Consider the following 14,610-nt stretch of genomic DNA (forward strand, 5'->3'; position numbering starts at 1 on the left):
CCTCTGAGAGCCAAGTCGCTTTGTGGATGCCTCTCTGGGTTTGCTGTCTGTGCATGCCTGGGGACTGGGATGCAGTTCCTGGGAGGCCGAGAAAGCAGCCTGTGCAACAAGCTGAAGTGGAGAGAAAATAGAGCATTTGGGAGATTGCAAGGACTTTTGTGGCTGGACTAGGGCGGGTGGGGATGTGGTGAGAATTGAGGCTGAGAGGCAAGCAGGGCCCAGGCTTCCTGAGCCACGCTGGAGAGCTTGACTTTTAATTCAAGGACAATGGGAGGGCAATGAAGGCATGTAAAGCAATGATGGTGATGATGACAATAACAGCCATGCTGCTGCTAATAGCTGATGTTTATTAAGTGCTAGGCATTCTCCGTAAACTTACAATGCACACAACAACTATAAGGGATAAATGCTATAATGGGTAAGTGCTATTATTATTATTATTATTATTATTATTATTATTATTTATTTTGTTTCACAGATGAGGAAACTGAGAGATGTTAAGTAACTTTCCCAAGGCCACAAGGTGGTCTGTTCCTGACCTAGACTTCAAACCCAGATGTCTGACTCCAGGGGTCACTGTCCTGATTAACCATGACTTTCTCCTCGGTGGTCAGAGCTGAAGAATTACGTTGCTTACTTTTCCAGTTTGCCTTTTAAGAAGGTAATTCTGTGTAGAGGGTGAGAGGAGGAGAGACTGGAGGCAGAGAATAGACCAGTGATGGCGAACCTTTTGAGCTCGGCGTGTCAGCATTTTGAAAAACCCTAACTTAACTCTGGTGCTGTGTCTCATATAGAAATTTTTTGATATTTGCAACCATAGTAAAACAAAGATGTATATTTTTGATATTTATTTTATATATTTAAATGCCATTTAACAAAGAAAAATCAACCAAAAAAATGAGTTTGTGTGCCACGTCTGACACGTGTGTCATAGGTTCGCCATCACTGGAATAGACAGAGGCCCCAGTCTATGCAAGAGATAATGCCGGCCTGAGTCCGAGGGGGTGACTGTGGCGTTCCCCAAATTTGAGAGGCTTTATGACACTGGAATGAATAGCACATGGATTCATTCATTCAGCAGCGGCTGATTGAGAGCCTAAAATGCGTCCGGCCTGGAAGTGGCCAGGCCATGATTGAGGGTCTGTGAGTGAGAGGGGAAAGTCAAGAGTGATTTCACCAGATAAGGAGGGTTCTTACTGAAAGTGAAAGTGCAGCCTGGAGCAGATTAGATTGAGAGGAGATTACTGGAAGGTTCTGGAACCTTCTAATAGTCTCCCTTCAAGTCCTACTGCTGGTGGGAGTTGTGAGCCATGTGGAGAAGGGCCTCCCTTGGTTCCCACCCTGCTGGGACGGGCTCCCTCCTGGCTGGGGATGAGGTTTGCCTTGGCGTTGATTCCTTGTTAATTACCCTGGAAGGTTAATTCTGTAGGTGCCAGGAATGACCAAGAGTTAATTTCTCTCTCTCTCCTGTCTGCCTCACTTCTTCAGTGTTGTTTTTTTTTCTTTCTTTAATGGGCCATCCAAGCTTGTTGGAATGTTTACCAAAGCAGGCTAGTTAGAGATGTAAATAAATGAATTTACCTTGTCAAAAGGATCTGGAGATGGGATTCCGGGGAGAGGAGTAATTTACAGGTGAATAATTACTTGGAAACCTTTCTCTAATTATGTATCTTCTCCCAATCTGCTCTTCTTTGAACTGCTAGCAGGGGGTGTATGGGGGTGGCATGAGGAGTGGGCGATGCTGTTTTGGATTTTCCCTCTCAATTATGAAACAACTTTGTGGGGAGAGCCTCCGCCAGGATACAGGGTTGGCCAGCCGAGCCCTTTGCCACGTGCAGGGAACTTTCAGGCTCATGACCTCATCTTCTCGTGTATTCTCCGGGGTGGATGGTGTTGCTGGTCCCACTTATGGATGGGAGAACTGAGGCTCCATGGGTGAGGTTGCTCCCCACCAGCTACATGATGAACAAGCTGGGTGTTGTGGGTCAGACCCAGGCTTCTGGTTCTCCCCCCTCCCCATGCCCCCCCCCACCTCCCACCTCCCCCAGGGGGTTCTTGCCTGCCCCCCCAACACCCCAGGCCAGTGGGGATCCTCCCCACCCGCTCTGGTGCCAACAACCTGCTCCGTCTTCCCTGTGGGCTGGCGGCCGCGCCCCTTCCTTACGCAGCTCATTTTCCATTTTAAGATTTCCTGTTTGAACTAAAGGGCAAAGATCTCCACAGTATCAGCCTGGAGCCGGGCTTCTGTGTGTATAAAGGGGAGCCTCGGCCCCTGCCCTCTGTTTGTCCACTGGCCTTATCGACGGAGCCCAAGTCCCAAGTTCAGAGGTTCCAGTTCCTTCCCGATTTGCTGGGTAAAGTCCGGCCCTTCCGTGAGGGCGGCCAGGGCGGGTGGCCAGCGTGGAGCCAGCAGTCATTTACAGCCAGGCCGTGCTTCCGTCCTGCCTGGCGGGCCGCTGGCTGCAGCCCACACGAGGATGGACCAACGGACATGGGGACTCCGAGTGCCTTCTCTCTTTCTCTCCCTCCCCTCGCCCTCTGGCAAGGCGTCCCGAGGGCCTGAGCAGCCATGTGTCCCTGTGAACAGGGCCGGCCAGGGAGGGGGAGGTCATGCTCCCCGCAGCCTCCTTGAAAGCACAGATCTTTTTGGGGGGCCACTCTGGCCCTCCAGTCGGGGACACACACTCATGCACGCACACGCGTGTTCCTGCACGGGCACACACTCCCAGCGAGCACCGGGGACCTCCACGGCCTTTCCCAGAACAGGCACTTAGCTGGTGCCGTTTTTATGGGGATAATAAGAACTATCGCTGGGAGAACAGCTTGCTGGTTCCAAGGTCCTTTCATCTCCTGGGCTCATCTGATCTGCAGGACAGTCAGGAGCCGTCCAGATAGTTATCTCGGAGCAATTGGAGCCCAGAATCAATGGCTTCCCTCAATCAGCCCTTTACGCAACAAGGGGTTATAGGGAGCGTCTACGTCCCAGGTGTGCTGGGGACTGAGGGGACACGCAGATGCAGACCCTCTTCCAGTTCCTCAGAAAATTGGTGCCTGCAAAGTAGGGCGCAGAATGCCAGAAGCAGCACCTCGGGGTGCGGTGGGAGCAGGGAGTCAGGGTGTGGGGTGGGGGTGGGGTCAGGAAATGTAGCCACAGGATTTCTCAAGAACCCTGCGAAGCACAAGGAGGCTCAGAGGAGGGGGGTGGCCCTCCATGGTACCTGCAGGGCATCCCCACCTCCTGGAGCCGGGCACAGAGGACACACAAGGGCCCTTCTCCGTAGATCCCCACAGGACTGAGGTCTCTCCGCCGAAGGCCAGTCCCCTGGAGGACAGCTTCCCCTGTTCTGTGACCTGCTTTATCTCCAGGGCCTAGCACGGAGCCTGGCTCCAAGCTCTCCACAAATATTTGCTGCTGAGGGAGTAGACACGCACGTACCCACCATGCGTGCAGGTGCTCTATAGCTCAGGACCATAGAACCCACACGCCGAAGGGAGCTCCTAGAACAGCACAGGTTGCTACCTGGGAGCAGAGCCAGAGCCCGCGCCCCGGAGACCTGGCTCAGAGTCTCATATGCTTCCCCCAGAGCCCACGGAGCGGGGGGGTGGGGGGGGGTGCTGGCATTAGAGCACCCAGGTTCTGACCCCATTTACAGGTCCCAACCTTGTGGGATCTTACTTCCTCCGTCAGAAATCGCCCCGCTGGCTGACCTCAGCAAGCCCCCTTCCTCTTCTAACATTTGGCAAGCAGTGGGGTGGACAGGAATGCCTCCTGGCTGAAGGAACGCCTTGTCTTTTCAATCTGAGAAGACAGCCTGGTCTCCCTTAGCCAACCCCGGTGGCCAGGAAGATGCCTGGCCTGTGGTCCCAGCTGCGGGCCCCCTCTGGGCTCCTGCCCCCTCCCCACTGACCTGCTCTGCTGTCTGCTGGGATGGATGGGGGTGCGGCCTGCTCACCCTCCCATGTGGCTCCTCCCCCGGGGGCCCAGCCTCCTCATTCCCTTCTCTAGAATGAGAGGTCTGGGACCAGAGGAGCCTGGAGACCATGGGGAGTCACGGAGGTGTCCAGGGTCTGGGCACGGTCCCGACCCAGGGCAACCCAGGCTGTCCTGCCCTTCCTCCTTCCTCCCTCGAGGCTGCGGCTCTGCGGTGTGGCCGGCAGCAGGATTTCGGGGAAACACCCGGAGGGCCCAGCAGGCCCTCAGCCCCGCCAGCAAGCCCCTGGGAGGCAGCGGCACTTGCGGACTTCATGGGCGGGAAGACGCTTCATTGTCTGCCGTGCCAGCCAGCTTTCCCACCGGAGGCGCTGGTTTCTCTTCTATCATTTATGCCTCCTTCCCCACATCGTTGTACTTAAATATATTTTTTTAAAAAAATCTTTATTGTTGGAAGTATTACACATGTCCCCCCCTTTTTTTGTCCCCTCCCCCCAAGAGGGAACCTGGAAGGTGGCACTTGCAGTTAGAAAGAAGAGGGAGCCTTTAAATCCCAGCCCTGCTCCCAACCGGCAGTGTGACTTGAGCCTCAAGTTTTTCATTAGAAAATAATTATTTCTTCCCAGGCTTGTTAGGGAGATGCTGGGAGATAATGATGGATGTAAACCTCTGGGCAGGTAGTGGCAGTGGATTTGCTCTGTCCAAGGCACTGTTCTGAGCATGTCCAATCCTAGGAGGCAGGTGTGATAGCTTCCCATTTAACAGGCAGGCTAAGTCGTGGCCCCAGGTCAGAGCTGGGGTCGTGCATCCAGCAATCAGAGCCTGCCAGCAACACAGGGGTCTCAGCCTTAGCACATGTAGGCCTCAGAGGCCAAGCTGGAAGGGACCTGGGAAGCCAGCTTCAGAGATAGGGAAGGGCTGTGCCCATTTCACAGAGAGGAAGGGCGAGGGTCAGGGCCCGAACCCAGCACTTCTGATTCTGACTGGGCGCTCCCTTTGACTCTTCTTCCTTTCACATTTTATCTCTATTTTTAAATCTTCAGGCGAGAGAAGGAGGCCCTCAGTGGCCCATGATGGCTGCAAATCCCACATTGGAGAATGAAGGCCCTAGAACAGGGGTGGGCAAACTTTTTGACTCGAGGGCCACAATGGGTTCTTAAACTGGACCGGAGGGCCGGAACAAAAGCATGGATAGAGTGTTTGTGTGAACTAATATAAATTCAAAGTAAACATCATTACATAAAAGGGTACGGTCTTTTTTTTTATTAGTTTTATTCATTTCAAACAGGCCGGATCCGGCCCGCGGGCCGTAGTTTGCCCACGGCTGCCCTAGAAGGAGGCCCATGGCTTATCCTGGAAGGAGCCTGGGGTGGGATGAGCTGAGGGGTGTGAGCAGCAGGAAGGGAGATGAAGTGGCTTGTCCAGGGGCACACAGCCTGTGCTGCCTCTAGGAAGGCAGCAGAGTGAGCAGCAGTGGTTCTGGGAACCCAGAGCCTGGGGTTTGCAGCCGGGCTCGCCCTCGGAGTTGCGGCGTGGTCTGCATGGGGCTCTTCCTGTCTGGACTCACAAGTCCCAGCTGCTCTCTCCTGACCACACCCTCCAGCCTAGGACAGGTGGATCCGGGCTCCATCAACCATCCATGTCCTTGCATGAGGAATCAGCGTGTGGGGGAAATTCTGGGCTGGGGGAGAGAAGATCTGTTTTCTCGTTCCCAGTCACTTAATTCTCCCACCTGTCTTGTAAGGAGGGATGTACAGTTTTTCTCTTCTGACTTGAGAAAGGGAAAGGAACACGGGGGCAGGGAGGAGGGCCTTTGCCTAGGACGGAGCTGAGATAAGAAGAGGCAGGGACTTCGGTTCTAAGGCACATTCTCAATTCAATACCAGCCTTTACAGGGGCAAAGAAAGACACACATCAGTGCGCCCACTCATGCTAAGTTCTACCTGGATGGCCATCAGAAATGACCAAATGTGAGAAAAAAAAAGGTGTGTTTTAGGATGGAGGAAATATGATATTTACTTAGAAATGAAAATTGATTGCCTTTAACTTATGATAAGATAATTATGCTCCTCTGAGTCATTGTCATGCATTTGCGTTCATAAACCTCCCTCATTAAGTAGTAAGGCTACGCATTTTATCTTAATTCATTTTTTATAGGGCTGTGAATTCCTGCATTTATCTACCTTTGTTTTCCTGTGTAGACATAAGGCTGCCTGGCCTCCCAGAGGTGAGATAACTTATTATCTAGCACTATTTCCCTGGAACCCAGCCTAGGGCTGAAGTGGGCTCTAATTTTTCTTCGTACTGCCTGACTGTAACCTTGGATGATTCACTTCGTCTCTCTGCCTCTGTCTGCACAGTGAAGTTAATGTATTACGTCCTCACAGGACTGTCGCAAGGTTTCAGTGACATACTACTACCGCTCCTCTGTGAGGGAGGAGCTGCATGGTCAAAGCCCACGCATGGTCCTAGCTATTCCTCCGTACTCTTCTCGTGACTGTGAAGAGCCCTGTAAACATGAACTGGTGTTGGCTTGATGGTGTGGTCTCCTGAGAAGGGGAAGGGAGGGTCCCTGGAGAATGGAACCCATTCAGATGGAGGCTCTGAGATCTCACTGCCTGGATTCAGGTCTTTTCTTGACAACTCACTAGCTATATGACCTTGAACATGCAACTTTGTAACTTTTTAAGCCTCAGTTTCCTCATCTGCAAAATGGGGCTACTAATGACATCTACTTCCTAGAGTGGTTGTGGGGATTCAGTGAGAATGTCAAATATATATATATATATATATATATATATATATATATATATATATATATTTAGTACAATAAATAAGAGCTGTGATTATTATTATTTAAAAATAAAAATATATGCCAACACCTGCATTAGACACTGTATACTAGCTCTGGTGACCCTTTGTAGGCTCGGTGTTGTTTGTTTCATGTCGCAGATGGAGAAACAGAGGTCTTGAAAAGGTTAGGAACTCCTGGTAAATGCTAGAATGAGCTTAGGCTCCCTCCACTTTCCTCTACTGCTCTCCTGACTCCACAGGGAAAGAGCAACTCACCTTGTGATTGAGCCTGGTGCCCTCTCATTCGCTGCCAAGCTGGAGTCCAAGGCTCCTCTGAAAGCTTCTCATTTAGAAGCTTTCATTTAGACTCTCTTATTAAAAAAAAAAAAAAGGAAGAAAGAAAGTTTCCTTTTGCTTCAGAGATTCTTCAGGTTGACTTTGATAGCTATCGACATGGATTCAGCCAAGTGGGATGGACTCCCAGCCCACCTCCTGGGAGCCCCAGCTATTCCTCAGAGCTACTGTCAGGCCCCAGCTCCCCTGCAGCTGGCTCTGGGACATTCCCTTGGAAGCTTGAAATCAGCTGTCCTGGCTCTGTCCTGTGGGGGATCGTAGGACAAGATGGAAGCTTCAGTGATGGCTGGAGGTCTCCACAAGGTGTTGTCTGTCTCTCCCTTTGAGCCCAGCTGGTGCAGCTCAGTGGGTTGAGCATGGACCCATGGACCAAGAGGTCCTGGGTTCCATTCCCAGCTAGGATGCGTGCCAGGGGTGTGTACTTGATCCCTAATAGGGGGTGTGCAGAAGGCAGCCAATAGATGTGTTTCTCTCATCAATATTTCTATTTCTTCCTCTTTTTTCCTCTCTGAAATCAATTAAAAATATATATATACTAGAGGCCTGGTGCACAAAATTCATGGATGGGGGGTGGGTCCCTCAGCCTGACCTGAACCCTCTCCAATCTGGGAGTCCTCAGGGGAGCCCTCTTTAATCCAGGAGCCCTGATGGCTTAGGCCCACTCCCCTTGGTTCTCTGCTGTCTGCGGGGCCTGGCCGCTCTGCTCCCACTGCCTGATCTCAGCGGCCACCCCCCCCCCCCAAAACTGGGGGACTCTGGTAGAACTGAGGGGACTGGGTGCCACCACCTTTGTGATGGAGTGATGGTTAATTTGCATATTACCCTTTTATTAGATAGGATATATATATATATATATATATATATATATATATATATATATATATGAAAAAAAAATCCCCTTCCATCACCATCCCCTAGACTCTAGGGCTGTCGAGGTAGTGGACTAAGCACCATCTGTTGGACACTCTCTATGTTGCCAGCACCAAGATGCTTTATGTTCATTAGCTCAGTCAATCTTCATGAAAACCCCACCATGCAGGCATTATTAGTCCATTTTACAGTTGAGGATGTCAAAGAAAAGTATGTAATAGATCATAGGCTCTTGGTTGAAATCTGGGCTCTTTCACCAACTAGCTGTATGGACACTTGACTTCAACTATCTGAGCCTCAGCTTACTCTTCTGTAAAATGGGAATATCTGTAGTGTCCAACTTTATGGGTGATGGTGAGCTCCCAATTAGATATTGGGTGGTGCTCCTATAAATGCTAGCAGAAGGCTGATGCTGCTGGAGAAATATGACAGGAAAGGGGAAGTCCCACAGCCCAGGGCACTTGGCCAGGAAGGAGTAGAAGTAGGTCTGTCTGGAATCCAGATATGCTTGAGTCTAAAGCCTCTGCTCTTATCTACAGCATCACGTTTTCTCCTTTCATTAAGCTTCCCGACTCAGACCAGTTCCAGACAGAGCCCAGAGCCAGGTGGGAGGTAGCTAAGGAGTGGAGAGGCAGCAGCAGCAGCCCCGGTGGGATCCTGGTCACCATGGACTGACCTCTCAAGGACCTATAGGCTAATGCTTGTCCAAGGAAAAACTGTTCACAGACCATCGCAGTCTCATTGTCGTTCAGGCGTTCATGGAAAGTGTGTCCGGCTCCTTCCATTACCAGAATTGTGCAGCCCATTTGCTGCTTTTAGGGAATGTCTATTCTTCCAGAGGGAGAGAAACGAAGACTGTGCAATGTCGACTGGAGGACTGGACCTCAGCCAGCACATGAGTTGGGGATGGAGACGGAGGGGAATATTTAGGTCCTACCCTCTGCCCAGCACAGAGCCAGGCATGAGTGAGCAGGAATGCTTTTCTCCCCATCCTACTGGATAATGACTCAGAGAGCTTAGAACTGTCTAAGGTCCACAGGAGTTTTAGAGGGACTGCTCCAACACCCTGGTCTTATTTCAGTGTTTTCAATATACTGAGTCCTTTCCCAACTCATGCCCTTTGCATGTGCTGGCTCTCTGCCTGGAATTTCTCCCATTCCAGGCATGCTTCCACGTTCTAAGGGATTCTTTCTGAGGCTCCATTTTTGGAGCAGGGCATTGTTCATCTTACTCATTGTTGTGGACTTAGCATTGAGAGCCGTTCTTAGTAGGGGCTCAACATTTTCTCAATGACAAATGAGAACTAAGAGTATGACCCAGAGTTCAGGCAAGACCCGCCATTCCACATTGCCCCCCCCCCCCCTTTTTTTTAAAAGTTAACAGCTTTATTAAGCTATAATTCACAAAGCATACCGTTCATCTATTGACAGTGTACAGTTCAGTGGTTTTTAGTATAGTCACAAGGGTGCACATTTTCATCACCTCAAAAGGAAACCCTTTACCCATTAGCAGCCACTCCCCATTACCCTGTACCCCAGACCCTGGAAACTTTAATTTCTATGGATTTGCCTACTCTGGACATTTTATATAAATGAAATCGTATCCTAAGTGGCCTTTTGTGATAGGCTTCTTGCACTTAGCATAGTGTTTTCAAGTTCCATCCCTGTCGTATCAGAACTTCATTCCTTTTAATTGCCAAATAATATCCCACTGTGTGGATATACCGTATTTGCTTATCCACTCACGAGTTAATGGGCATTTAGGTTGTTCCAACCTTTGGCTCTGATGAATAATGCTGCTATGAACATTCGTGTGCATGTCTCTGTGTGGACATGTTTTCATTTCTCTTGGGCATAGCCCTTCACCTTGCTGTCTCACTCTCTTTTGCCAGCCAGCTCCAGAGGACGCGCATCTGAATGGGCGGAGCCTGGCCTCCTGGGAGGAGCTAATCTGCCTTCCCTCCCTTTCCACCTGCACCTGCTCAGGCGTGGCCCTGCAAGGACTGCAGGAGTGCTGCGGGCTGGGGCAGCTGCAGCCTTTCCATCCAGGTGGCCGGGCAGCCATGCCGTCTTCCCGGCGTCGAGTCACCCCCTTGGGTAGCACCTCACCTTTCATCTTTATAGAGGGAGAACAAAGATCGAAACGCCTTGTCCCCAGACAAAAACAGACACAGCATTTTAATGATTAACATCGTAATATTGTTATTGGCCTGCGCAGGCCTCCTGCTGTAAATGGGCAGTAACACCCAGCTGCCGGCTCCCGCATTCTCTAAGCCCCAGGGTGAAGAATAATTCCATGAAGATTCAGTGCTTCCTGGGAAAGTCCTGCACATCCTAGCTGCTTCCATGGAGAGCCTGCCTGGAATGTTCTGGGCAGTTCTAAACTATCTCCCATAAGCATGGCCCTCTTACCTGCCCCAGGAGCTCTGCTGGGCACTTTTCATCAGTTAATTCATTTTTATTCTCTCAGCTGCCCAGCAAAGTGGCTCTTACTACTCCAGTTTACAGATGGGAAAACTGAAGCCTGTTTACAGATGGGAAAATTGAAAACTGTTGTTTTTTTTTAGCATATCAGAACATAGAACTTTATTTTTTTCTCTCTCACATGAAATCATAACACACAGTTTGGAAAATGCACAAATTAGTAATACTGTCCTGAATAGCACGTGAGAGTCTGTCATGGAAAGTGACCGACAAAAGTCAAGAGAAAGCCTCAAGACAGTCTCAGAAATCACTGGAAGTAGATGTCAAGATGGGTAACCAGGTGGGGTCTACATGAAAAAACCAGCAACCAAGAGGCTGAGCATGTTGGGCCTTTTATGTTTCTAGGGATGGACATGGGGTCACCTTGGCTACTTACTGAAGGGGTCTCTTGGGTAGGATCAAGGCCAAAGGCCCATAGTGTTCAGAGTGTGGAGACCCTGAAAGGACTTTCATCCTCCCAAGGGAGAGAGAGCCTGGCTCCAAGCAGGGCAACTCATGAGAGCTGTCACACCGTAGGCACTGGCCACATGCATGGACCCATAACTGAGACTGCCGCAGGTGCAGTTAGCCAAGTAGGAACCCCATTCTTGCCACCCCCCGCTCAGCCGTCATGGGGAGCAGCCATCGCCCCCACAGAGCTGTGATAGGAGGAGACAACAGCCTTGCCTTTGCTGCTGCTTAGAGTCATTCCACGTCCATGAAAATCCACCAAGAGGGCCCTCTGGGCCCATAAAGGTGCAGGCTCTGATCAACAGGTTGGAGAGAAAATAGGTTAAAATACTTAAAAGTTGAGAAGGTGTCACCAGAGTTGGGAACTGAAGGCTAGGTAGGAGTTTACTTCTTGTTTGTTGCCGGACAGTCTGCTTATAGTTTCCTTCACTGAAGCAGGCATTCTTCATATCACATACCTGGCCTTTTTTGGCAACAGCTGTTGAGCCCAGGGATTGCCCTCAGACCTCAGGAAGGCTGGTTCTTGGGTGGGCCGGTGACCACTGACTAGTGGCCTGGCTAGCAAAACTGATCTCAGGCAATCAGATTCCTTTTCCAGGAAGTTAGACTTGGGGACAGACAGATGGATCTAGTTGCTGCCGGTGCTGCATTTGCAGAGTGGCAAGGCAGAGTTGAGGTTGGGAGGTCATGGAGGCTGTGTGTGAGTGAAGGCATAGTAGCAGTGAGGCAGCAAGTAAACAGAGGAAACCTGAGAGGAAAGGAGATTGGGGTTGATCGGCAGAGAGAAGCTGAGCTGTTTTGAGTATAAGACAGACCACTGAGCAGCCCCATTATACATCCCCACTCTTCAAATGAGCTTGAATGACTCTTGGGTCTTGCAACCCAAAGTCTTGCCATAATAATCATCTATTCCAAAAATGTTTTTGGGCAGAGCAGAGCTTTTCCCATTGAAGAAGGGGAAGAGATCATTGTAGAACATTCTAGAAAAGGCCAAGCTCTGAGGAGATGGGATGTTCAGTCTAGTTGGACTTAGAGACAGTGATGGGGCTGGTGAGTTCTAGGGAGGGTTTAAAAAGAAACCTTCACGTTTTGTGGAAGTGAAATTGCAGTAGCAACTAGTAAGTCAGTCGGCAAATCAGGATGCAGAAGACTGGCCCTTGTCAGGAACGAAGCCAACCATTTCCCTTTCATTCCTGGCTTCTCATCAGCAACATCTCTCCTTGGAGGTGCTGGTCCCAGCTGAACTTTTGGCAGTGGAGGAGCTAGAGGAAAAGCTTAATTTGCTGCAAGTGCCCACCTTTCCAGCCCCCTCTTGCCAACACTCTCTCTGTTTTCAGGAGCTGAGAGACTTCCTAGTTCTCCTCATTTGTCATTGAACTAGAGTGCTTCCCTTTCCTGCCTCCTACCAGTGGTGTTGACCTTGGGCAAATGACTCAGTGTCTTTGAGTCTCATTCTCTGCACTTGTAAATCGGGAGTAATTATATCCACCCGGCTGAACTCTGGGGTGCTGCTTTTCCAACTTGCGGTGGGAAAGCAGTAGGGTTTAAAAAAATCATTCAGTTTTCTTAATCTTTAATTTTCCGGTCCACCAGAGACCAATACCAGAACGCAGCTTGTGCCATTTGCAACCCGAGTTCACAACAACGTCCACACTGGTCTGGACCCTGTTCCACGGACGCGTCCTCTAATCACGTGCTTGAATGTCACAGCGACGCCAAAGTGTTCTGAAGATCCCTCATCACTCACTTTCATTTCTGTATTTATCATGAACTGGAAACAAATAGTGTGGGGAGCAGGGGGCTTAGGATATCCACTCGTTAGGGCAGAAAGAGCTTTACATGTATCGTGGTGTGTGTGTGATCTGTGTTTATGGGGTTGTACTGTGGAGCTGATGTGTTTCCTGAGCATTATTAACTCTTTCTTTAGCTTTTCCCATCCCGTTCCGGCACTGAATAATGTTCTCTGGTGTGTCCCTTTCTCCTGACTGTGGCTTTAGGCGCAGCGTGTGGGCCCTGGACGGTCACATGTCTGCATACATGTCCGCAGGTTTTAGAGTCGGAGCTTAAGTCTTGGTTCTGCCACTTGCCAGCTGTGGATGTTGGGCGAGTTCTCTAATCACGCCCCAGCTTCCTCATTTACAGCAGAGTGCCCGTGATACATAGCTGGCGATTATTATGAGAATGAAATGATCTAGTGTGTTAAAAAATGCCTTGTGCCTGGCATGTACCCAATAAAGTGGCTCCCTTTGCCCTCGTCCCCGACGGTTGTATCCTCTGAGATCTGGAAGCCTTGGGAAGTGGCTCAAGCAGGCCATGACCAGTGGTGCCAGCAGGGCCATAAATCATCATGTCAGCACCTCCCCACCTACTTTGCTGAGGCCCTAAGTGCAGCCAGCAGCAAACACCATGGGTGACCCAGTGCCAAAGTTCTTCCCTCCCGTAGCCTCTCTTCTTGAAGGGCCTCTGGATCCCAAACAGAATAGAACTTGAAAGGTCCCTGATGAGTGGACATTTTGCACAGGTGCTGTTGCTGCCTGCCTGTTGCCTACTCCCCCTTTTGTCTCTGCTAGCAGAACCTCAGTTTGGTCATGGAAGGTGTCTCCATCTCCAGCTCAAGGGTGAATTGTCATTAGTTTAACTAGGTACAGTGATTCCCACTTCCTCTTGTCAGCAATGGGTTCTAGGGTAGTCGTATGGTCTACCGTGGCCTAAGAGATGTTAAGGGGAGTTGATGAGAGGCATCTAGAAAAGGTTACCTCAACTTTTCAAAATGAAAAACGGGAAGATTCGGTCTCTGTTCTGTCTCTGGATAGTTTCATGTCCAGGTGTGATGCCTGGAACCATGGCAGCCTTCTTGCCACCATGAGGGAAGCCAGTCTGGAAACAAAGTTAATATATTGAGACGGGGGGGAAAAAATCTGGGTCCTTGATAAAGTTATTAAATCAACCCATTAGTCACTTTACCTCTAACTTTTATGTTGCTTGCAATGGGAGAAGTGGATTTGTAATTGTTACGCTACCATTTTGTATCAAAATTCTCAAATAAAATACGAAGAAATGAATTTTCCTGGCATCCTGTAATGCTGGAGGTAGTGATGTTTGGGCAGTCCTGCTCATAGACTCTACTTCCTTCCTGCAGGCCAGGAAATGGACTCACATGCTGTGTGTAAATACTGCCTTAAACAGAACCCATAGATGTTAGGGTAACATTTTCTAGCCTCGTGATGTAAACCATGAGTAAGAAAGGGCAGTGACATAGTCCTTTGAATGTTACTGGAAGTTCAGGAGAAGCCTCACTGAGACGTGCTATGAAATAGTCCTACCTTGCGTGGTCACTCTGAGAACAATAACATTCTCTACCTTCAGATAATTACACTGGGGACTTACTATAACAGGTGCGCATGTGCAGGAGTGTGCCTGTGGGTGGGAGGGGCCTCTTCTGCAGCTAACCTGAAACCCCTGTAGTTGCTTGCAAGAAGAATAAACCACTTTATTTGGGTGGCTTATTCTTTGTTGTTGAAAACACCCTAATGAATACATCTCCCTTTAACTGGGAGTACTTAGCCAATGGGTGTAGGGGCAACACTTGCATTAGGGCCATAGGAAAGTACATGCTTTCTAAATTTGGCTTTAAGTTTTCACAGTGAATCTGAGAGATAATCAGGCTTGTCTTTGTGATTCAGTCCACTTGCTCATTCATTCATTAATTCATTCATTCATTCCTGCATG

The sequence above is a fragment of the Myotis nattereri genome (assembly GCF_964212035.1).
Source record: "Myotis nattereri genome assembly, chromosome: 12".
NCBI lineage: Eukaryota > Metazoa > Chordata > Mammalia > Chiroptera > Vespertilionidae > Myotis > Myotis nattereri.